Source organism: Prunus dulcis, chromosome 4, assembly GCF_902201215.1.
Source record: "Prunus dulcis chromosome 4, ALMONDv2, whole genome shotgun sequence".
Taxonomy (NCBI): Eukaryota; Viridiplantae; Streptophyta; class Magnoliopsida; order Rosales; family Rosaceae; genus Prunus; species Prunus dulcis.
In genome coordinates this window covers 14,424,079-14,449,218 of record NC_047653.1, presented here as the reverse complement: position 1 = coordinate 14,449,218, position 25,140 = coordinate 14,424,079, and the positions used below count along the sequence as shown (strand labels likewise).

General features: G+C 36.0%; 1 pseudogene; it reads left to right on the top strand.

The window, feature by feature from the left end:
• The first annotated feature begins 15,736 nt into the window (after positions 1–15,736).
• LOC117626149 lies at positions 15,737–18,210 on the top strand (annotated as a pseudogene).
• The last annotated feature ends 6,930 nt before the right edge of the window (positions 18,211–25,140 follow it).

Here is a 25,140-nt window from a genome sequence, read left to right as displayed (position 1 = left end):
TAAATGTTTTCATGAATATCTATACCACTTTATCTTTGTCCAACCCTATGTTTGATTTTGCCTCATAAATTTGGTACCAAACAATGACTGTGTTGGAGTGACTCTGGAAAGGCTGTTCCTCCAATGAGTTACAAAATCATGCTTCTTGGATAAGGAGTGTTCTAAATGGATAAGCATTTTTCTAGTCACAGAATATTTCCCACTAAAATATATGTTTCAAGCGGTGTCAATCATGCATATAGGTAAAATCACATTTCTCCAGTTTACTTATGATGACCAATTTCCTAATTACAAGCTAATTTATTTAAATTTGTACATAGGCATAATTAACCCTTTTCTAAGGCCTTGACCCCAATACATCCAAATCCAAATGGGAGAGGCTACATGGCAAATGGAAAATATCTACCATCTCTTTTTCGACCACTCCATACCAATTGGACGACCAAAATCAATTCAGGGTGTAAGTGATCACCTTTTGCATGTTCTAATTGGGAGGAACGTGAAGTAGGATTATAAAAGCAAAAGCTATGAATGTATGCCTATATATTAGTATTATATATTATGTTTTATAGGGTAGTTGATTGAGAAGTTAAAGATAAAGGTGATGGGAGATGAAGAAGAAAAAGTGGTCCGGCCTTGTTTTATGTGAACCGGTGACCATCACGATGTGTTGCAGACCTTCACAAAGACATAGAGGGCAAAGCAAGAGCAAGATTCCGGGTCTTTAGAAAAAATATATATATATATAGTAAAATTTTCTATTTTAAAATAATTTCTAATGCCTTTTTGACTTATTTACTTATTTTGCAATGAGCATGACTTTTTTTTTTATTATATATAAATTTATTTCTAAGTATTTTATAAGTTTTTATTACAAAATTTTAGACAACATTAAAAATATGAACTGATGAGTTCATAACATGTGTAAAACAAAAATGAGAATTTTATTCATTCATGCAATGTATTACATTATTTCAATTAAGTATTAAATAAGGTTAAGGAGTACACTTGGATGTAAAGTTATAGTTCAATATCTTTTATAATAAGTTTATGTTACAAATGTTTAGACAACATTGAACAAATTAGCTTGATTCATAACATTCGTAAAGAAAATAAGAAGTTTATTAATTTATTCCACATATTTTATTATTTTGATTAAGTCTAAAATAAGGTTAAGGATTTAGAAAAAAGGGTCTGGACGAGCCGAACCAAAACGGGCTTAAGCAAGCATATATGGGAATGGGGATTACTACTAAAGTTGACATAAAAGATACAAAATTACTGTGTGAGGCATAACATGTGTAAAACAAAAATAAGAATTTAATTAATTCATGCAACATATTGATCCATAAAGACACGCTCATCCTTTAAGGAGTTTCTCTAACAACATCGCAAGACTCTCCTTTGCATGTGTAAGCTTTGCCCAGCCACCTTGATTTTGCCAACATATTTGTCACTTTTGCACTCTCCCTTTGGCTTCCGCTCAGGGCCATACTGAGATAGTCCAGGCTCTGTTGGCGGCAAATCCTAATGTATGCATGATAGTTGATCAGGAAGGCAGACTCCCTTTTCGCTTCGCACTTATAAATAGGAGAGTTGACTCGGTCCAACCCTAAATTATTGGGTTTGGACCAGGCTTCACGGGTTTTTTTTTTTAAAAAATTTCTAATCGGGTCACAGGTTTGCTCCGAAACGTTGTTTGAGTTCCTCATGGTGAAGCATGCACAATGTCGTAGAGGGCACATTGTCACAGTTTTCCTTATCAGTTGTTTTGGATTGTTGCAAAGAGGAAGCCTTTAAAAACCAACGTCGCACTCCCTTACTATCTCAAAAGATCAGTTCGAGATTATGTCTTCATAACCGTCGAAAGTAGCTGCCCGAAAATGCTAGAAACCCTAGTTCTCACCAACTTTCCTTACGAGATACCAGTATGTGAGATTACCTATTATGCAATAATCCACCTCATTTTATAATTCTTTAAAAGTGGTGGATAGAGACCCAATATGAAAAATAGCATAGTGGATTAATGTTAGTAGTTAATTAAGCAAAATCCAATAAAGTCTAGAAGCCGAATTAGTAATTAGAAAAAGGGTTAGCTACAAACTAAACCCTAATTTCTGGGGTGGATGGTTAATGTAATAAGAGAATAATCAATCATCATTTGACTTTTACTAGATTGTTTTGATCCTCATTATCCATTTATTAAAGTTCTCATAAGATAATAATAAAATCAAACTTTCTGATTTTTTTTTATTTTTTTTTTTAAAAGCTGCATCTTGAGGTAGTAATCCTACACCTAATTTTTTCTAATGGAGCTTCCTAATCATCATCTCTGCCTGAATTTACATTTGGGGAACAACAAATTTGACAAACACAACTTTAAGAAACATAGCTGGCATTCTCTCTAAATTATTTTATAATCGAGATGCAAGATACACATTGTATTGTAATAATAAAAACGTTTGTATCTCATAATGCTGCTAACCACGTGAAGTATATAATAGTATACATAATAGTATTATGCATTCCATTGTTTCCCCAATCGGAAACTACTGATGGTGTTGGCCCTCTTTCCTGTTTTAGCAATGTCTCTGTTTATATATTTGAAAGCATTTCAAAATCCATATGGAGATGGTTATGTGCCTTAATTCATGTGATTGGTTTTAGGTTCAAACTAATATATATATATATATATATATATAGAGAGAGAGAGAGAGAGAGAGAGAGAGAGAGAGCTTCTGTTATATATAAATATTCATTTAAAGATCCCTACCAAAAAAAAAAATTTCACTTGAATTCGATATCATTTGACCATTCAATTAAGCTATTAAAATTTAAATACTTTCTTGAAGCACCGTATTCATTGATTTTGTTGTGCACAATTAGATGCCTTAATGATTTTCACTTTGTCTGATTTTTTTTAAAGGATGATCTATGAATGAAGACTTGAAAAATAGACAGTTTGGATCGTTGAAAAAAAATTAGCATGGTTCCCTAAAGGATTTCCCCTAAATAAAATAATTTGAGGGATCTCTCAATGGAATGGGATTATATATATATATATATATATATATATATATATATACACGAATATTTTTCTAGCATTTAAAAAAAATCTTAATAATTGGATTAATCTAATGAATTTTAATCCATATACATCATCGAAATAAACAAACTGAATCTCCCATTAGAAAGAGTTGAATACCCAACACTAGGGGTCGTTTGGTTCAAAGTTTAGAACCTTGGAAATGTTATGAAATTGCATTCTAACCGACGGGTATGAACTTCCCAATTAAGAGGAATTTCATACCGTTGGCCCTCCTTAGGAATATTTTTCCCTTAATTGGGAAAACATTTAATGCAATTTTTTTAAAACTAACGTACCTCTATTTTACTTTTTAAATACCACCTTTCATTAGAAACTTTAAAATAAAAAAGAGAATTTGTAGGGGTCTTTTTTTTCTGGCACCTACAAATGGACTGGGCTGTAGTAAGGAGCAAACTGAAGAAAATATCCCTTGTGTCTGAGTTCAAAGATCAGACCCCAAAATGTTTCGAAATGATAGTAAAGCCTTATTCGAAAAGATAGTAAAGCCTTAGGAAACACCTTGATTACCTTCACCAACAAAAATAATGGATGCTTACAGATAGATTTTTAGTGCTTATAGATGAGTTCTTAGCTTGGCATGAGGAAATCGTAGCATGGAAGCAAATTGGCATGAGTTTAGCACTAAAAGGAAGATTATGTGTTCTTGGAAGGAAGAGAGGGTGCCCAGATAAGAGATGAAAGGTTTGCAAGTAGATTTGGCTAAGAAATAAGGGAGAGAAAGAAAAGGGTGGCTTGAGTGTTTCTTCCGGCAGCTTGACAGTGACTCTGTCAAATATTAGAACAATCTGCAAGAAGAGGGAAAATGGGGAAGAAGGGTGAATAATGCACGAAATTGCTGGGTTTTTGTAAGTAAGAGAGGAAGCTTGCTCTCTGGTTGTGGGTGATTTTCGTTGGGTAGAAGAGACCTTATTTATAGCCACTGGAAGCCATCCTTTCTCCCCTCATCCCTTCAATCATCCTATTTTGGTGAAATCTACTCTGCTCTTTTGCACAAAATCAAGGATTTTGGGAGCTCAAGGTCCTTTTCCCGCAGCTGCCCTAGTGATGAATTCCTATTTTCAGATATCTCCTTCTCTCCCTTTCTTTTCCTCCTTCATGGTCAGATCTGATGAAGGAAAGAAATTGGTATACATTCTGGTTCGGAGGGTGGCTCCTTGCACGCCAATATCTTTTGGTTCCTTGGATGTTTTGCTTGAAAACTTGTTCCTTCCCTCCCAGCAGCCCACATGGTCTTCCAAGCTCCTCATGTGGCTTTGTCTTTCAGCCAAAAGATGGAGCCTTTGCTGCTTCTTACTTCTAATTGTATGGGTCTCCTAAGATAGCAAGTCAACCTACCAAACAAATGGGCTAATCTCATCAAGTATTTTGGCTATATGGGTTAATTTTAGTGGACCATTTTGATTGGGCTTTTTGGTTGGGATATTTTGGTTGGGTTATTTTGGTTGAGATATTTTTCCTTTTGTGCTCACCCATATGTTTGGGCCTAAGAAATAGGATTGGGTTCCGAGGCTCCCAAGCAACCCGGAATCTACATTTCTCGGCCCATCAATGGGCCTCATAACAACTTATTATCATCCATGCCACAACCCACTCAAGCAAGCCCCGGGCATTCGAGTGGCTTGGGCCCACTTAGGCTTGTAGCGTGGTTGGGTGTGTAATAATGACTTCCTGCTTTGCATGGCATGTCGCTTGGCATGCTTTTAATTATTATGCTTGACGGGATAATTACCATGGATTTGCAGAGCTAATGCATTTTATAATCTTAATCTCGATTCCTAGCATGACGGATTATTTATTTGGCATGGCACGTGGAGTGTGACTCGTGCATGGCGGACTTTTGTGTGTTCCAAGTCGGGAATCTCAATAAAGTATTGCGCTGGGCCGGGAATTCATTTGGGCCAAGCCATGGATTTTTTGGGCCTCAATAGTATTATTGGAAAAATCAACTTTCCATTCTTAATATTGCATACCAAATATGAGAATGAGAGAAAGTGACATTTCCTGGTATTTATTTCCTAATGTTACCAAACACAAGAATGAACATCTTTCATTCCCATCTTTTGGAATTAGATATGGGAGTTTCATACATTCCACGACCCAAACCAGTTTACGCCCCAATTGGGTATAAACAAAACCAAAGAATTAATATTATTATCTTTAAAGAAATTAAAGTTTGAATCTGGGGAAAAAAAAAACATATTTTAAAGGCTTAATTACATCAGTGCCCCCTGAAATTACGGCAAAATATCACTTTGCCCCCTTGAACTTAAAATGACCCCTTTCCCCCCTCACCAAGGTTTGGTGATCCAATTTGCCTATGCCATCTACTCCATCTAAAACTCTATTAAATTTGATGATGTTGCAAGGATATTTTTGTAATTTAGTATATGGACCCAGTTTTTCAATGACATGGACTCCATGTGGGCAAAATAAATCCTAAACAATTCTTCAATTAAAAAAATTATTTAAAAAAATAAAAACACAAACAAACCTATCAAATTCTCCCATTCCCTCCCATCGTGTATCAACCCGACCTACACAGCCCCAAGCCGTCACCCACATCCCGGAAATCAAAGTAAATGATGATTGAGGCGTAATGCAACGAGATCGAACCCCATATCAATTTCGACACGTTCATAAAATTCAAAGATCAGTGCCTTCTTCAAACCCTTTTCCTCCTCTTCTTCTTTTTCACCCAAACCAGCAGGCGCACCTCCCAGCAATGGCGTATCCAGAATTGTTACCCCATGGGGTCGTAGTGAAAGGTAGTGGCGGATCCAGGATTCAAATAATTACGGGTATTTACAGTTGGATCACTAGCATTTTAATTTGTGTTGTTAAAATTAGAAGAAAAAAATAAAATAAAAATATTAGAAAAATATTTATTTCACATTTTAAAAAAATTTATTTAAAAAAAGAAACAGTGGACTACATTAATTTTAAAAAAATTAATAAAATAACAACAACATCATGGCATACTTCCTGATTCCACAATAGGAGACTTTAGTTTGGCTCTCTAGATCTCCTCTCTTAGGTTTTCTCGCACCGTTTCTTGGGGTTCATCACTTGAGCTTCCAAAGATCCCTTTCTTAAGTGTAGCAAAACTTGGATCTCCTCACGCACGTTTATCTAGTCGATCCAAGGCCTCCAGCTGCTCTTTCATGTCTTTAGAGTAAAAATCAACCATCTTTGATAGCTTTTGATTCTCTTCTTGCAATATTTTAAGCTGATGTCGCCTCTCCTCCAAAGTCTTTACCCTATCCCTTTTCAATATCCTTATAGTACTCTGACAATCCGCAACCAAATTATGTTATGCTACCCACTGACTTCTTAGCACTTGCACCTTATGGGATTTCACAATGAAGCGATGACCCATGACAGGACCCGACCCGAATTCCCCTTTGGAACTCATGTTGAATCCTACTATCTGATCAACACCCGAACAATGTCGGACCCACTAGTAAATTTACACCTTTCACCCAAACTTTTAAGATAAAAGGGTCGAGATTTCTACCGAAATTTCAACAAAGTCTCCCCTCTAAAATGGACTTTCCCCAAATTAACACCTGCAATTACCGACAATCTAATAATCTCAACTGGCAGCACACACAAGATAAGGCACACATAAAATTCACATGGCATCCGGCCTCAAATTCAATCATAAGTAGGAAATATCAGAGCAACTACTAGAGTTAAATTTACAAAACTATTTTCAAAAAGAACCAAGAGAACGGAAGATGAAGTCTCCTGCTTAGAATTTATAAGGACCTCACCGACGCCGGAGTAGCTTACGTGGATATCCGAACGCTGGGCTATCTCTTTTTTGAGGGCGCAAAATAGTCAAAGCGTGAGTGGACAAAAAGAAAGTTTTTCTTGAAAGTAATTATATAGAACATACGAACCCCTCTGTTTTCACAAACCTTTGGAAAACTCACTAATATACATAAGTATACGTACAGAAACAAAATATAATCAATACATATGCAAGTAAAATAAACTCGGAATTAACTAGTAAATAAAAGATCATTGACCCAAATTTGTACTTCAAATAACATTTACATCCAATACATCTAGTTTCAAATCATTCATTGAATCCAATAAACCAAGCAAGCTTAAATACAAATAATCCGAAAATCCAATCTCAAACCAAGTCATACGAAAAACTCTCCACCCAAGTACACCTACGGGGAAAAATAACTAGCCAACCCTGTGTAATATATCTGCAGGGTGGCAGGGGAACATCATGGGAAAATCACTGGCCGGACACTCGCATTTGTGATACGAGTACAGACAATATACTGAGGCAACCGGGAATAGGGGAAAACTGATCAACCACCTGTATAGACAATCGGATAAGTGGAGGGGGAAAATCCTGGCCAGACACCCACATAAGTAGGTACAGGTAATACACTGGCCGAACACCTACAAAGTAATTTCTATGTAGGTACAGGCAATTCACTGGCCGGACACCTGCGTAGTCAACATAGGTACATGCAATATACTGGCCGGACACCTACAGAGTAGTCTCTATGTAGGTACAGGCAATCCTAGTCATGTGTACAGACTTAACCGAAGACAACCATAATTTCCAAAGGCAACTCATTACACTTTTTCCGAAGGCAACCATTTTATCTCTTCCGAGGCAACTCATTAATTCCCAAGGCATCTCATAAATTCTAAAAGGCAACTAGGAATAGGTTCCTAGGGTGGGTTTGAAATCCAATTCCAACACTTAATCATAAAAGTCCTCTTTTTCCACAAATCCTTGTTAACCACACTCTTTCTCAAATCCCTTCTTAGTTATCTCAAATAAAACACAAATCTTTCAAAACCAAATAAAGTTCCAAGTATGCAATATAATTAATTAAATAATCAAAAACCCCTTTAAACCCGAGATAAAACCCACAAATAAAATCCTTACTAAATAATGAATCAACAAACTCTCATAATTACCAACAAATCCTCCTGAAATATATTATAAAATTAAATCACATAAAAGCATTTTAACATCAACCTCAAGTACTAAACCATGAATAAACTAATTAAAAATCATTCCAACCAAAACTGAACGCTTAGAAATTAAATACCATAAACAATTTATTAACTTAACTCAAGCCATATATAATCCTTCAAAATCGTTCTCAAACCAAATTCGAATATGCATATTATTCTATTTAGAAAACTAGTAACCATAAATCATCAAATCCATAAAACAACACAAATAATAATCACAATCCAAGAGTTTCGTAAAACCATTTAGAAAACAAATATCCACTCACTCACGGTCCAAAGCGCAATCAACCATCCGCGGTTTCGTCCAGAATGATTCGTAGCGCCAAAGAACCTTATACGTCCAAATTGGTGGCGAAATGAGAGAGAACAAGAGGTTTGAAGTTTAGGAAAAACCGGCGGGATTTCTGCAGATTCCAGCGAGCTGCTAGCGGTTCACGGCGGGGCTTGGACCGGGTTGTGACGGCGGTGCACGACTGGTCAGTTTGGTAGCTGGGCCATGGATTATGGTGGCCGGAAGTGGTGGTTCGAAGGGAGGAACGACGGCTGCAAATTTTTCGAAGGGAGAGGGGCTGCGCGCGGAGAGAGAGAGAGTGTGTGTTTTCAGATTTATTAAAAACCAACTTCAAAATAATTACAGTTATGTCATTGAACTTGTTTTGATTGTAACTTCTTCGTAATAACTCCGAATCGAGTTCACTACGTGTCTACGGGCTCATCTCAGTACGATCTACTTAAAAGTACCAGTCACTGCCCCAAAAATCCTTCCAAATCAAAAGTGACCAAATTACCCCTACATCGAGGACAAAATTGTAATTCCACACTTAAATTTAATTTAATTCAAAATTATTAATATTTTTGGGTCGGGATGTTACAACCCACACTTGTGACTGACGCCGTACTTTGCACACTCAATGTCATGGCATCACTCACTAGCTGGTTATCATATCTTGTTCCCAGCACGCAAACATCCCTATAAGTCACAAAACTCCTTGCAACTCTAATGGCAACATCATTGTCAAGGAGTAATGAGTCGTTTATGGTCATTGGTCTTCGTGCGGAAGCAAAGTAGGGCATCCACACTAGTGCAGCCCGTTGTCCTCATGTCTATGTTGGCGGAGCTAGGTTTAGATCAAGAGAAAATTGGAATGAATAGGCCATTTTATTTCTGAGTTTGAGAAGATGGGTTTAGATTTTTCTGAGTTTGAGGAGATAGATTTAGATTTTTCTAAGTTTGAGGAGTTTTGATTTTTTTTTCTCCCCTTGTTTCCTTTTATAGACGTCTATTATGACACCCGTTTCTGATTTGTACCATGTATCCATGATTTCAACTCCGTAATTTGTGGGGCCTCCCCATAGTAATAATAATTTTTTTTTAAAGTAATTTACAAGGCCGTTCTGTAATTTCCACTACGTGTTTTTCACCTCGAGCTCCACACCTCCGTGATAATTACTATATTTTAAATTTTAATTAATATATTTGTAAAAAAAAATGAGAGGAAAAAAAAAAGGAAAAAAAAAAGGGAGAGAAGAGATATAACTAATTGCCTATAGTCTATATAGTATATTGATTAACATAAATACAATGTATTTCAATTATACAATTAGTCTATTAAAATTCTTATCAAATATGAACAAAATTCATATGAATTACACAATCAATCTAACCAAAATTAATACCAATTAATCTATCCAAAATTACATGCGATTTGGATGAATTTTTCAGAGGACATAATATGACTTTTTAATGAGTTTATGAAGTTAGTCCAATTAAAAATTGACATGTCGCGCCTTGCTAATGGATCATTTTAAAAAGGAATTAAAATGAGAAGCGCTGGATTACAACCCCAAAAACGTTGTGTCTTTTTTCTTCTTCTTCGGAGAGCTCTGCAACTTCAATTCTAAAAGTTCTTAAAAACTTCTAAACTTCGTAACTTTGGTTGTGGGACTCCGATTGACGAACCGTTTTCTCCTACATGATCGTGAGATCGAGCCTAACAATCGAAGGTAATATTCAGGGTCTCACACAACAGCAAACAAAACAACCTCTGTGGCCTTTCGTCGAGCACCTTGCGTGCATCTCTTGGGGTCGTCGTTCTGCTCGCCATGGGGTCCGCTCAGACCTCCACAGGTATCCATAGCCATTTTTCCGGCCAGTTCGTGGGGTCAAGCGACCCCTCTTGTCCCTTAATCCTTCTGCCCCTGCCTCCCAGTCAAACCCACCATCGCCTCCTCGTCTCTCTACAACCATCTCTTGCGGCTACTGCGATTTCAAGTCATCTGATATTGCTGCTCAGGGACACCAGGACTATATGGCTTCAGATGCCAACCTTTCCGAAGCGCAGGTTTGTTTCTTTTCCTTTCTGATTTTCTTCCCAAATCTCATGTTTTCTTTCAGTTTTCATGTTGTGGCATGATGACTCTCTCATATTGTGCCATGGGCCAATAGATCTGATCCATAAGGCTTATATTATCATTTGTTCTAGCTTGAATCTTTGGTTGCAACTGGGAACCTAAATTTGAGCTTGAATAAGCGGCCGTGAGTTGGTTGAGAGGCATGTATTGTGGAAGAGTTAGACTAGATAGTTTCACTGAAGAGGAGTGAGGGCTGCAGGGGTGAGGCTGAGTGCGGCGGAGGCCTAGGGGGTTAGGTGGTTTCACAATTTATTTACAATTTCTCAAAGTACTATAATTTTAAACAAATTTAATTTGTGGGACCAGTTATTTTTTACTAATTTTTTTAAAAAAATTATCTTTATTCATTTTACTTTTTTGTTTTTCATTATCTTCTTACTAACCTCTCTGCACGTGCTTCTGCGCCTACAATAGGTTTTTTTTAAGAAAATTTTAAATTTATTTTAAAAATTAAAAAAGATAATGAGTAGTTGTGTTCCATAAAAATAGGATCTATTATCTGACTTTTCTTTTAATTTTAATTTTTTTAAATATGAAAAAGTGTGAATTAATTATATTATCCTCATTTAATTAATCATTTCAATTCTTAATGTTTGTATTAACCAAAGACATTTTCTGGTGTTATGAATGTTTCACAATTCTGACTTTTGCTTTATATATATAAATAATAGGGATAAAAATGTAATTATGACATTGCAATGGGTGTGTGAACAATTTTTAGGGTGTCTTTGTAACTTTCTAATGAAAGAATAAACGGAAGTTAACGGATGTGAAACGCCAAATACAAAGTTTGTGTGATAAATTTTCAAAAATAAATTAAAGTAGAAACAACCAACGTTTCTAGAACATTGACGTATAAGGACAATAAACCTTAATAATAACATTAATACGAAAAAATTCAATAATATTGAAAATCCAGGTTTTTAGAGCAAGTCCAGCAGTGTGAGCTGGACTCGGGCTGGGGAGGGGGGTTTGGGAAAAAAATGGACTTCCAGCAGTGTGAGGCAGCCCGGGCAAGTTGTGGGGTCCACGAGACTGGGCAAGCCCGAAGGCGATTTCGGCCCGAGCTTGGGCCCGAGGGCAGTGACGCCAGGCTGGCGTTAGCCCTCCAGATTTTAAATTTTTTTTTACCGTTGGCGCGTGCATTGCAATCGCCAACATTAAAAAAAAATTCAAACGGACCGCTACAGTAGCCGCCAACGGCTACTTTCCACGTGGCAGCCTCTGGTCTCTCCGATTCTATTTTTTTCTTCAATCCAACGGCAGCCAATTTTTCTGCAATAAAAAATTGAAAAAAAATACACACAAATTACTGAATTTTTTTTGTATAAACACCAAATCCTCTTATATTTTCTTCTCCTTCTACTATTGTTCACTTTCACCTCAAATTTTATTCACTTTCTATTCAATAATTTTTCACTTTGAAGTTGTATTTTTGTCTATCATATTATGGGTTCTTCTAATGAAAATGGAGGGGCATGGAGCATGATGGAAGATGTTAGCTTGTGTGAGGTTTGGGTCCAAGTTAGTCATTGTCCCGTAACGGGCAATGAGATTAAATTTTCTCATATGTGGAAAAAAAATTCATCAAGCATTTTGTGAAAGGGCAATTGGTTCTACACGTACAGAAATGACATTATCCAGTAGGTGGAAAGTTCTTAATAAAGAGTTGGCGAAATGGAGAAATGCCTTAGCAAAAGCGATGGACAACCATCGAAGCGGAGAAAACCTTAGCAGTGAGGTAAATTATTTGTCATTTTCCTTCTATTAATTTCTATGTCATATTAATTTTTATTTAAATGTTTCTTGCAATTTATATATTTTGTTAATATGTCTCTAGTTTTTTTTTTATACATGTTGCATTTTTTTAAAATTTATTTAATTTGCATTAGTTTTTTTTTACATGTTGCATTGCCAATATTTTATAAAGTTTCTTGCATTTCCATTTAATTTTTTTTTTATAGATTATGCAAGCACAAATGTGGTTTGGTGCTACTGGGCAAGGGAAAAAAAAGTTTCAACCATACCCATTGTTGGGAGGTGGTGAAGACTTGTAAGAGATTCCAAATTATTCCAACCGGTCCGACGGTAGTCTTGAACGAGACTCCACTTCATGAGACGCCGGCATCGGATTCACCTATGGATTCCCCGATGAGTCAAGACTCACCCATTGAAAAGGAGCCAAGGCCTATTGGGAGGAAGGCGGCAAAGGCGAAGAGAGGGAGTAATTCTAGCAAGAATGCATCTAAATTTTTGGAGGAACTTTCAAAGCACCAAGCCATGAGAATTGAAATGGACTTGAAACAACAAGAGCACGATATGGCTATTCAAGTAGAATATGCAAAAGAAAGGGAGTATGTACGCAAAGAAAGGGAGTATGTACGCGAACAAAACATTGAAAAAAAAGATCGGGAAACCATGGCCATGGATACAAGCCATATGTCCCCTGAAACAAAACAATTTTGGAAGCTAGAACGAAGGGATGTTATGAGACGAAGACTTTTTCGTGACGATGGACCTAGCAACACGGATTGGTTAAATGATGAAAACCATTAAAATAGTTTGTTTGCCTTTCATGTCTTAGTTTACTTGCCTTTGATTTCATTGTATTTTTTGTTTTGTTTAATTCATGTATTTTATTTTATTAGTTGTATTGCTTTTCTTTTAGTGAATAAAGAAAATATTCAACAAAAATCCTTTTTATTCAAAACATTCCATACATAAAAAACAAACCACAACCAAAGCATAAAAAAAAAAAAAAAAACCAAAGCCAAACCACAACCAAAGCATAAAAAATAAACAACCCACAACCAAAGCATAAAAAATAAACAACCCACAACTAAAAATAATAAAGTATAAAAAAAACAAAGCATAACTAAAAATACAACATAAACATAATAAATTAAAAACAACTTCTTCACTTCACTTCATTCACCTTCATTTCCTTCATTGCCTTTCACCGCCCATAAATGCTCCATCAAGTCAACTTGACGGTGTTCATGAATATACGACGATTGCATCTCCGTGTAGCGATCAATCATAAGGGGCATGAAACTACCGTCTCTAACCAACGGTTCATGCTGCACTGGTTCTCCATTTGGCCCCACTGGTTTTTCATAAATTCGTGTTAGGGCCGTGTCCATGGGATTTGGTTCATACACTTCATCAGCATCGTAATCATATTCATCTTCCACAATCATGTTATGGAGGATGATACAAGTCATCATTATACTCCTAAGCACCTCCTCGTCAAATAGACGTGCCGCGCCCTTGATAATAGCCCACCGGGCTTGAAGGATACCAAAGCACCTCTCAACATCTTTTCTGTACCCCTCTTGATAGCGAGCAAAAAATTTTTGCTTATGGGATCGGGGATGTGGAATTGTTTTCACAAATGTTGTCCACCTCGGGTATATGCCATCAGCTAGATAATACCTGGTCTGGTAGATGGTATTGTTAATTTCATATGTGATATTTGGGGCTTCACCTCTCAAAACATCATTGAACACCGGGGATTGACCTAGGACATTCAAATCGTTTTGAGATCCGGCAACTCCGAAGAAGGCGTGCCAAACCCATGTATCAAAACCAGCAACTGCTTCCAGGATGATACTTTTCTGCCCTTTTCTATTTCCGTAGTCCCCTTGCCAAGCAGTTGGACAATTTTTCCACTGCCAGTGCATGCAGTCAATGCTACCAATCATGCCAGGAAATCCTCGAGACTCAGCTTTTTGGAGAAGCCTTTGCAGGTCCCTGGGCGTAGGTCTGCGGAGGTAGTCTCTGGTGTACAGAGTTTCCACTGCATCACAAAATCGCACCAAGCTCTCCAAAACAGTGGACTTCCCCATCCGAGCAATCTCATCCACCTGATCAGCAGATGACCCATACGCCAACATTCATATCACAGCTGTGAACTTCTGCTCTGGAAGAAGTCCCAAATTTCCAGCACAATTTCTCTTTTGAACAAAATATTCATCATAATTGCAAATATCATGCATGATTTTATTGAACAAATGGGGTTGCATTCTATATCTCCCTCGAAAATGAACATCAGAGTACAGAGATTGTGGGATAAAATAATCTTCCATAAGATTCTTACCCCGAGAATGTCTATGTCTGTCCACATTTGGGCGACGGCCTTCTCGTGAACCACGGCGACCCTGGTTTTCTTCCTCCAGCAAAGCAACTGCTATGCCAAGTTGCTCATCTAGTTCTCTCTGCGCCCTTTTGCTTGCAGCTCGTCTACGCATTCTTTCTCTAGTTTCTCGCTCTTGCCTCTCCAAAACCTCTTGCATGTCTGCCATTGAGAATGGAGAATGAAATCTAAAATTTGAGAAATGGAAATGTAGAGAAGAACTGGTGTGGGAGGTATGAGCTGAACCTCTGGTTTTATAGAAAAATGTACACAGATAGATATGACACGCGGCGCAATCTTAGAGGGTGAAAATCTTATCTGAAATTTGAAATTCAAATGAAATTTCAAATTTCAAATTTATCTGAAATTGAATTTCGAAATGTATCTGAAATTTGACATTTTGAATTTATCTGAATTTTGAATTTTGAAATGTATCTGAAATTTGAAATTTATCTGAAATTTATCTGAAATTTGAAACCGAAAATCTTATCCGATATGAATAGTATTGACACGTAGGAACCCAAAAATCTTATCCAAAATATTATCCAAATTAATTGTTTAAGTAAACAAAGTTGTGAAAAAAACAAAAAAAATGAATAGTATTTGCCATGGCAAGCCTAAACTGCTGGAAACACACTTTGCTGGAGGGGGCTAGGGCAGCCACTATTCACGTGAATAGTAGCTGCCCTAGGACTCCCCTTGCCATGGCAAGGGGCTAACCGGTGGAAATGCTCTTACACAATCACAACACAAACATATTTGATAGAGAGGACTAGACTAGTATAGTAAAATGTCATCAACCTCTTATAAATAATTCTCTTTAATCCTCCAAGTTAGTCAACAATATTCATATTATGCCCTGAATGCACATAAAAGATAGGCATTTTGCTACTCTAGTCTAGTGTTCCCTAACGAACGAGTCCTTAAAGATCGGCATCATAGCATTCCAAAATGCTCTATATCATAATTTAGTATCACACTTCTGAAAAACAGCACCCCTCCCTCTCTTTCACCCTTACCACAGTATTAATCTTATTTCAAATACTTCTTATTTATTGATCATATTCATGGCTCCTAAGGAAGACAATGTTTCAGTTTCAAGTGTAAACCTCGAGAAGATACTTAGCACGAAAGGAGGCAAAGGAGAGTTAAGCTATGCTAACAATTCCAAAGCCCAGGTAATTAGTCCATTAACTATATTAATTGTTTTTTCAAAATTTCAAGTTGCTTAATTTATGTGCCAATAATACTTTTGTCCTTAATTTTTGAGGCCAAACATGCAAGTTCCATGCTTCGCCTGCTTAAAGAAACCCTAGACAGAGTGCAGCTAAGCTCTCCAGAAGTCCCCTTTGTGGTTGCGGACCTTGGATGCTCAAGTGGAAGCAACAGCATCAACACCATAGATTTGATCATCAAGCATATGGCCAAGCGCTATGATGCCTTGGGATATGAGATATGACTCACCTGAGTTCTCAGCCTTTTTCTCTGATCTCCCTAGCAATGACTTCAACACCCTCTTCCAGCTCCTCCCTCCTCTGGGCAACCACGGCGGCAGCATGGAGGAGGCCCTTGCCGCCGACAGCCGGCGCTCCTACTTCGATGTGGGAGTCCCGGCTCCTTCTACCGGCAGCTTTTCCCGTCGAGGTTCATTGACCTTTTTCACTTGGCGTTTTCCTTGCATTGGCTCTCACAGGTAATTAATCCATTATTCGTTGTGATAGATGCTTATAGCTAATAATTAGTCACTTAATTACTTCTTGTTGTCACTTCATGTTTATTGTGTAAAGAGGACTAAACGTACTTAACATTAGTTCTTGACCGAAAATTATAATCTGGCAGAAGTTTATGTAGAGACTTTTTTGAGGAAGTCCCGTTAGCATTTCTTTTAAGATGCCCTCTCGTATTAATTGATAATTCTTTTGTGTGTTGCGTGGGACCCAGGTGCCAAAGAGTGTGCTAGACAAGAGATCAGCAGCCTACAACAAAGGGAGGGTGTTCATTCATGGAGAAAATGAGAGCACAGCCATTGCATACAAGAAGCAGTTCCAGACAGACTTGGCAAGCTTTCTCAGGTCAAGAGCCAAGGAGCTCAAGAAAGGTGGCTCCATGTTTCTTGCCTGTTTGGGCGGGACCTCAGTGGACCCCACTGACCAAAGTGGCTGAGGCCTTCTCTTGGGGCCCACATTCAGGGTCCTTGGGAATGATCTTGTCGGGGGTAATCATGATATATACATTGTCACAAAATAATACCATATAAGCTTTATATAGCTAAGTCACATTATTGTGCTTTCCTATTTTTTAGTAAAAGTGATTGAGGGAGGTGGATTTGCACATAAATATTAATTGAGTGTTTGGGGTTTCGAACTTTTACGCATATGGGTAGAGGTGGAATAGATCAACCAACTGAGTTATACCCCACTGATTCAATTGGCAGACCAAAAAGTAAAAGAACAAAACGAAAAAGAAAGAGGGGAAAAAAATAGAGATATGCATGAGTAGGTGTTATTGGATTCAAGACCTTATTATGAATTTTCACTGATCATGATTAAGTTGTGCTAATTCTTGGATGGTCCCCCATAAATTGATCAAGCCCTCCATTAATTTGTCCATGATATTTTTGTCGGCAAAATAACAGCTATTGTTGACTGTTGGGTGGTCCATATTATTGACCATGGATCAATTGGGTAGCTTTTTTTTAAAACAAAATTATAATCATAATATTATATTACAGGACAAGGACATTTTGGATCAGTTAAAATCAGTGTTCATAAGATTCTCTACTCAGAGTGATACACATGGTTATATATTACAATATGTTCATGGTTGGTGTTGATGACTTTAGAGTAAATTGCATCTTTTTTTCTGGGAAAAATCGTGCTCTGACCCTAATATATGATTAATGTTTCATGTACCACATTTATTAAATATTAGATATAATATTAGGACATTATTCTTTTGTGAGCAAGAGTTCAAAAATGTGTATTCATTTGTTCTCAGTTTGAACTCTAATCCATCCCAAATTTGTCATGTCATGAATTATGAGAGCATATAATTACAACCTACCGGATGGAAGACACTCTCTTTTATAAGAAATTTGTGATCGGCCATATGCGGATAAATTTAGTAAAATAAATATTTGACATAAACATGTGAGTGTGTAGATTAATTATCTTCTTTTTTTTCGCAGGGTCTTATCACTAGTGAGAAACGCAATAGTTTCAACTTTCCTGAGTATGCCTCAAGCTTACAAGACTTCAAGGAAGTAGTGGAAGCTGATGGCTCATTCACCATAAACAAGCTTGAGATTTTCAACGGAGGAAGCCCCCTTGTAGTGAACCAACCAGATAATGCGGCTCAAGTTGGTCAAGCCCTTGCCAACAGTTGTAGGAGTGCGGGCAGAGTGCTCATCGATGCACACATCTGTGAACACCTTAGCAATGAGTTGTTTTCAAGAGTGGAACAAAGGAGCTCAAGACATGCCAAAGAGATACTGGAGCAAATACAATTCTTTTACATAGTGGCATCACTTTCTCTTGCTTAATTAGGGCGTTTCCCTTTCTTTTTTTTTCTTCTCTAGTTGTGTTATTTTCATTGCATAGAAGGTAAATAATCCATTTTCATTGCATAGAAGATAAATAATCCAACACACAAAAGACACTAGCTCCTCTTTTCTCCTTCTTTTGTTGTCACCAAAGATTTCATGGACAACAAAACCACAAGAGTCATCAACGAAATCACTACCGTAACCAAGCGAAAAATCCAACAAAAAAATTGGTAAAACAACCTCAAGAGAGAGGGGAGAGATGGGGGCAGAAGAGGGAGGAGAGGATGGGAGAAAGAGGAGGAGCCCCAAAAGGGCTGGCGGTTGGAGCTAAGTTCCATAGGGGTTTTTTTTTTTTTTTTTTTGGAGATTCACTATAATACTCAATATAAGAGCCGAAATTATATATATAAAAAACCTATATGAAATGGACTTTAGAAACACACACAAAGCCCATTTACAACATAACAAAAACACTTTTAACTTCTTTTAAATTACAAAATTGTTATTGATTTCTTAAAACAAACTCAACTCAAAAACCTCATAAAAAAGTCCAAAACACTCAATGGGGCATCAAAGTAATTTAATAATTAAAATTAAATTCAATATGGTCAGCTATTATTTTTTTGGGTTTTTTTGGGTTAGTTTATAGAAATTAAATAGTGTATGGTTTATTTATAGTTTTAGTGCTAAGAATGGATATATGACTAAATATCTCTTTTTTTTTTCTTTTTTTTTCAGAGATAGTTTCTTAAGATTTCGAGGGGAGGGTTGATTTGCTCTTCCTTTGAAGCTTATTAAAAAGGCAATCACCTTTTTCATAGTCAGGGGTGGAGCTAGAATTATAAAGTTGGGAGGGCCGAAGTAGAAAATGTAAGTATATAAAACACTTAAGTATTCAATAATTACCGAGCTAAATATTTCTAATTGAGTCATGTTTAATTTGTTTTAGAGGAAATTTTAACTTAATTTATAAGTTGTTTATTACAAATTCTACATATTATATATAATATCATAGAAGAGGTATAAAAATCTTGGGGAGAGGGGGGGGCCAGGGCCACTCCAGGTCTAGGGGTGGCTCCGCCACTGTTCATAGTTGTACGAATGAGCTTCAATTTTCTCTAGTACCTATTACAGTGCCATTTGATTACCTTCACTTTTTCGGGGGGGAAAAAAAAAGATTACCTCTACTTTCTTTCTTCCTCTCAACGTCAAGTTATTTATGTTTGAGATTTTTGTAGAAATGTCACCTGAATTTATATCTCAGTTTCAATTTGTCACCTTAAAGAAAAAATTTAAGAGACATGTCATCTTAATTTTTCAAAATCCATGATTTGTCATCTGAATTTAACACCATTCAATTTTCCATCCATTATTAAGGATATTTTAACCTTTTCATTTTCAAGGAAAAAAAAAGTGGACTCTCTCTCCCTTCCTCCCCCACCCCTTCCCCCGTCCCGCCAGTTTTTTTTTCCTCACCCACGACCTGACCACCCCAGCCCCTACCCGCAACCCACGCCCACCCTCTCACTCTATTTGATGACTGCATCCCAAAGTACCTAAGCGAGAAACAAAGAGCGCAGAGAGTGCTCTCCCTGCCAACAGATCAATAATCCAAACTCTAAATCCTTAATTTAATAAACCATTTATTTTGAATTTAGAAACATTCATAAACTTTAGAAATTGAAACAAGCTTAAAGAGAAAAATTCACAAAATCAAAAACACAAACTCACGGAATATTATTATGGTTTTATCTGTCGGAGTCAAATAGAGGGAGAGGGTGGGGGAGAAAAAAATAACAGAGGAGGGGGGGCGGCGGAGGAAGGGAGAGGGAGAGTAGACAGAGATGGCAGAAGGAGGATGGAAAAAAAATTTTCAATTTTCAATTTTCTTTCCTCAATTTTTTTTTTTTAAATTTTTAATGGTTGGTAGGAAAGACCCTTGATTTTTAATGGTTAATTTTTAAAAGATATATAATTTTTTATAATGATTTTTTTATTTTTAAAATATTCTTAACAATGGATGGAAAATTAGAGAGTGTTAAAGTCAGATGACAAATCATGGATTTTGAAAAATTAAGTGACATTTCCCTTAAAAAAAATTTTAAAGTGACAAATTGAAACTGAGGTGTTTCTACGAAAATCTTTTTATGTTTTAATATAAGGTGCTAGGTTATTAGTGGACAATGGTAGTTATTTCAGTTGCAAATTTCTAAAGTTTTTAATTATTAGGCTTTAATTCAACAGGCTGCCTTGCTAATTAAAAGAGAATCACCTTGATCTGGTGAACAGAATATGAATATATCAGCATATCTTCTGGTAGCATAAAGCTCACCCTTTTCTCTACATTCCCCGAATTACTTTCACTTCTACACGAACCTTTCCGCTATCAACCATTTCAACATAGTCAACAGCCTCTGCAAAGAAAAATGTCCCATGAATTCTTGGAGGTAAAATCATCTTAATCCTCTCTAGTTAAACATGGATTATGCACATCCCCATCTATGACCTATATCGAGCCACGCAACCCCAACAAAATTAACTAAGCAATTGAAAAAAAATCCCTAAATCCCTTAGGTTTACTTCGACTAACGAAGATGAGGAACAAAATGAGTTAGAATTAGATTAAGTCAAACATTTAATTTTCTGATTATATAAAATAACTTCAAAACCATCAGAGCCTCATAGTTTTTTTTATTTTATTTAAAAAATGAGATCAGAGCCTCATAATTCCTAACCATGTAGCGTAACAAATTAAAATCTTGACCATTAAACAAAAATTATTTGCTTGATGCTCGTGATCCGGATCAAAATATTACATGCAGGCCTTCAATTCCCAATACCGTTGAATCAAGCTTTAGCTAGCTAGAGGACCTATTCCCTTTTATTATGGTTGCTTTCTATTACATCCATTCAGATCCATCGACCCAAAATATGTTAATGCCTAAACTTAACTCTCTCTCTCTCTCTCTCTCTCTCTCTCTCTCTCTCTCTCTCTCTCAGTGCACAAAACACAGTGCAGCACCTCAGAATACATGTCCTATTGTTATCAACACTCACTCAGATGAAAAACAGTGTGTATGGGGATGTGCAAACTCAACCTTGTAAGCCAATCAAGCATTGCAAAAGTCCTACTCTATTTGGGGAACCAGAACTATTAAAGAAACAAAAACGTAATATTCAGAGGCTAAAACCTACGAATTGCTTTCATGAATATATCTATACCACATAGGCTTATCTTTGTCCTCACATAACCCAACCCCATGTTGATTTTGCCTCATAAATTTATATCAAACTATGATTTGGTTTGAATGATTTTGGGAAGGCTGTTCCTCCGATGTGTTACAAAATTATGCTTCTCCGATAAGGATTGTTATAAATGGATAAGCATTTTCTAGTGGTACTCTATTTTAGTCTGCCTTTAAGAAACTAAGAACCGTGTGCAATAAAAATACAAGAATGCTAGCTACATTTTCCTTTTGCTTTCCTCTTATAGAATTTCTCGTACACATTTACATAATTATATAAAAAGAATATAAAAAGTTTTTGAACACTTTATATACATAAATTTATGTGTGAGTGCAAAGAAAGAAAGAGCAAGAGAGGGAAGATAACTAGCATTTTGTCATGAAAATATATATGCAAGCGGTGTCATGCACATAAAATCACACTGTTGTGTACTTGTTTATGATAGTTCTTCCTCTTCTATTATATATCTTGTATGGCGATTTCCAACTGAACTGCACACAAAAAGGGAGGGGGGCATAGTGGCAGACAAAATTTCATGACACACATGCAAGCACAAAAGTGACAAAAAACTAGGGATCATCTCTCTTTTTTTACCATCCCACCTTTGTTACTGAGCTACATTTTAACTTTTACCATCCTTTTCTTCCAGAAACCCCAAAAACATAATAAACACTCTTAGTCAATTGAAGTACTACTCCCATTAATATAAAAGGCATCATCACATCACAATCCAGGGCCAAGACCAATTCAAAGTAGAGTGATTATTTCACATATCCACTCCACCATTATAATAGAAAGTTACGTAATCACACTATATGGACCTTTTGCATGAATTATTTGGAGGAATGTGAAGTAGGATTATAAAAAGAATAAGCTATATATGCCTATAGGTAATAATAATAGTAATAACATAGTAAATTACATTTTAGCCCTTTCAACTATGGGACCATTTCATTTTCGTACCCGACTAGCAAAACGTCGCAACATCGTCCATAAATTTTTTGTAGGGTTACAATTTTAACTTTCTGTTACATATTCCATAAAAAGATTTACATTGCTACGTTTTGATAGTTGAGTATCAAAATAAAACGACCCTGTTAAGCTATAATTGAGGATGATAATTGACTCGTGATATTATATATATATATATATATATATATATGTTATAGGGATAGTTAATTTGCGAAGTTAAGGAAAAGTAATGGATGAGAAGAAGAAGAAGAAGAAGAAGAAGAAGAAGAAGAAGAAGAAAGTGGCCCTGCCTTGTTTAATGTAAACCGGCGACCATCACGGGGCATTGAAGAACTTTGAGAGAAGTTGCAAAAAGGTCATATGACTCATATCTCTCATATGTCATAAGAGGGTGAAAATAAAGTACAAAGAGAGCAAAAGCAAGAACAAGATTCCAGATCTTCAGAAATTTTGTTTAAAAGAACATTAGGGTCGTACACTTTCACTACAAGTTTTTGAAAATTTTGTCTTTCCCACTTCCTTTTAGAGTGTCATATTGTACCTCTCTCTCTCTCTCTCTCTCTCTCTCTCTTCAACCTTCCTTTTTTTTTTTTTTTTTTTGAAGTACAAGCGATGGTCTAAACTACAATGGAGAGGCTTTCTCTCACACAACCAAGATGCCATTGCAGTTTGAACCTGAAACCTCTAGTATGCAAATAAATAACATTTTTCACCAGGCTAGACTTTATCGACCTCTTCAACACTCTCTGAGATCTCTATTTTGAATATTGCAAATCGAGAAACACTAAAGATTAATTGGCTATTTTCCTATAATAAAACAAATTTTGGGAAAGAATTTTCTTTTTATAAAGAATGTTTTCTGTCAAATATACTGATTAGATTGTCAATTTAAATAATGGATCAAGTGGAGAATGACCATTTTAAAAAGAGTAGTTGATCAATTCTTATTTAAAATATGTTTGAATGCATAATTCAAATTAACAGTTTAACAATGAGTGTTATTAAACAAACTCTAAAATTAATTGAGTACTAATATACCTTAATATAAAATGACCAAAAAGGATATACTGAATTGTGAAACAAATGTAATTTTAATAAGTACACTCTGCTCAGTTAATTTGAAAGTTCGTTTAACAACACCCTTCGTTTTTCCTTTCTTTGTTTTTCTTTTTCTAATTTTTGAAAGATTTTTTTTTCTTTTACAATTCCTCAAAAACCTTTCTTTGGGGTCTTCTAGTGGAAGAGTTAAAAGAGTCTTCGGAACAAGACGTAAATTATGAGCTTTGCTCAATTGGGTTTGATGAACATTCATCACTCCCTTTTGGGTAAAGACAAAAATCAAATAAAGTTGGAGTGTTTACACTTGGTTTTCAATATTTTGACTTTGAAATTGTGTAACGATTCATCTCCTCCTCCATTCATTGTTTATTTCAAATAAAGGATTGCTTTTTTCTTTTTTTCTTTTTTTCTTTTTTTCTTTTTCTTTGTGTGATAGAGCTCATATTAAGGTGTGTCAGGGATATTTTTGGTACTTAAATAGGGTGTACTTAGTTAATTTTATATTTTGATTTCAATATTATGGTGTACTTAGATCATAGGGTGTATACTCAGTTAATTTAGAGTTCGTTTAACAACACCCTTAACAATTTAACAATGTAACATGAAAGATTAACAGTTTAATAATTTATTAATTTATAATATTTGGATGTTAGATTATCTGCCAATTGACAAGAGAAAGATGTTGACATTCTTTTACCATCTAATAATCTATTACGTTTTCATGTAAATGAAATGTTGACAATGGTGACACTCACTCATTACATAAATTAACTGTTTACTGCGTTAATGAAAACTTATCTCATCTAAAGAACCAACTAATCCAATTAAGCCTTTTGCCCTTTCGGTATGGAAAGTGGATTGAATTGTTAGAAAGACAAGAAGTCAAACTTGAATTTGGGACGAAAAGGGAACCTTGATTATGGGGCGATGGTTAAATTAATTAATAAGAGAATTATTAGTCATCATTTGGCTTTTAATAGATTGCTTTGGTCCTCGTCATCCAATTAAAGTTGGATCTTAGAGTAATCCTACCCATAATTTCTTCTATTCATCAGTTTATAAATGTTTTTAGAAAGGATTATTGGCCAATAATTCTGTTAATTAAGTTATAGCAGAAATGCAAGACACATTTCTTGTAATAATAAAAACGTTTGTAGGAGTATATGCACTCCATTGTTTCCTTTTTCAGCATGGTCGGTCTCTACGTATTTATGTATCTATTTCAAATATTTTGAACTCCACATATAGAGATGGCCATGGGGCTTTAGTTCATGTGGTGTAAGATTGGTGGGATTAGGTAGAGGTCTAATTAAGTACAAACTATCATGCAAAAAGATAATGTTTACTAGTGCTTATTTTTTTTAACACTCGTGGTAAGGTTTCTTCTCTCGCTTACGGTTGAGAAGATAAGGCTACTCAGTTAGACTTACGACTGAGCCCATATGTGTAGAAACTCACCTAATTCCTACGAAATAACCCAGTTTTTTATACTAGTTGTGTTCCTATCAATAAAATCCTATCGTTATTCTCTCAAAAACACTGCTGACTCACCAAAAAAATTGGTAAACAACCCCAAGAGAGAAAGCATGAACTAGGAGGAGATGAGGGAAAAAAGGGGAGGGACGGAGAGGGGAGGGAAGGGAAGGGTAG